The 1,531-nt window shown below is 34.6% G+C and overlaps 1 protein-coding gene across 2 annotated transcripts in view; it reads right to left on the reverse strand.

Annotated features, from left to right (window-relative positions):
* Nucleotides 1-1,531, reverse strand: part of dpp10 (dipeptidyl peptidase like 10) — a 208,487-nt gene that overhangs the window by 29,552 nt on the left and 177,404 nt on the right. The gene's annotated exons all lie outside the window — the stretch shown is intronic.

Here is a 1,531-nt window from a genome sequence, read left to right on the forward strand (position 1 = left end):
TGACGTCTGTACAAATGCTACTTGCTAAACCAGGACCCACATTCACAAAAAACCTATTAAACTTCTCAACTACATCCTCAAATCTGTTGACCGGTGTATCACTGTCATTAAAATATAGAGGGTAGTTACTCTTGCTGGTACTGTTTCTAATCAATTTATTTAATATATTCCAAGTACCTTTCATGTTATTTTTATTATCCTCTAATACTTTAGAGTAATATTGTTTCTTACATATCCTGGTTAAGGGAAGCACGGGATGTAGCACTCTGTAGGTTCCAACAGTGGAAACGCAACTGTAATGCGCAGCTGCCTGCTAATAGAGCTAGCCTTCTCAGATAATGGGTAATAATAAAATAATAATAAAAAACTTTCTGTATACAAATTATGATATGTCTAATCAATCTGTGGGCCATATTTTTCCTCTACAAATAAATAAAGAATAGCATCAAAATCTGTTCATTATTTTTGGAGTTATGCTATTAACTAATAAACATACAAACACAGACAAAAACATAACCCAGAGGTTGATTTGGTTAGAAAAGTGAACTAGCGTCACTAAAATTGAAAGTCAGAGTACAAACCCTTTCATAGTGAAACCAAGTACCTACAACTTCAGCAAATGACTTTTGTCAAGCTTCTACTTTTATTTTGTCATGTCACAGTCCGTTCATGGTGGTAAATGTCTGTGTGTTTCTGTGTTAAAACTTGGTGAACATTTCACAAAATGTTTTGAGGTAGGGCTCAGTCCAGCATAATTCAGTCAGTTCAGTCCAAGTAGAGTAGAGTGTAGGAAAAAGCTCTGCTCATAAGCCCTGACATATTTTTATCAGTAAAGTCACAAATGATTTTTGCAGTTGGCATCTAGTGATGCAAACTTATAAACTCTGGAGGCTGTGAAACCTCCAGAAAGAATGTTGCCTGACAAATGCAACTGGTTCATTGTAAAATAATAAAAATGTTTAACCTCACCAGAAACATGGTGGGATTTCCTTGTGATTGCCTTTCATTTTGACAGCTCACTGCTGAGCTCAACTGAAAGCACAAGTTACAGCTGCAGTAACTGCAATGCAGGAACACAGCAAGCTGATTTTGATTTGATTTGTTTTGATTTTGATTTGATTTGACTTATTCTTTCAAGCATGTAAAGACAGTTGATATGTCAACACACATAATTTTACACTTATCCAACAAATGCTAATCCAATATCAATTTGCTTATACCTAGTACATGCTTGAATGGAGTAGGAAGAAGTCAGACTTATCCAGTCCTACCCCATGACATCATCTTACCATCACTGGTTTGCAAGCAGTATCTCTACATAGATAATTCTCTTCTACACCACACAAGTAATATACTAAAGAATTATTACAAAGTGTTAATATTCTTACACCACACCAAAATGTTCCACCTGATTAATCATTAAAGCTGTTCTTGCATATATCTTGATTGACACATACCTTTTATATTTATGTTTAAACTCGCCAATTCTAATACTATTTTTTATGTCCGCACTTAAATTATTCCATAGTTT

This window comes from Monopterus albus, unplaced genomic scaffold (genome assembly GCF_001952655.1).
Source record: "Monopterus albus unplaced genomic scaffold, M_albus_1.0 scaffold234.1, whole genome shotgun sequence".
Taxonomy (NCBI): Eukaryota; Metazoa; Chordata; class Actinopteri; order Synbranchiformes; family Synbranchidae; genus Monopterus; species Monopterus albus.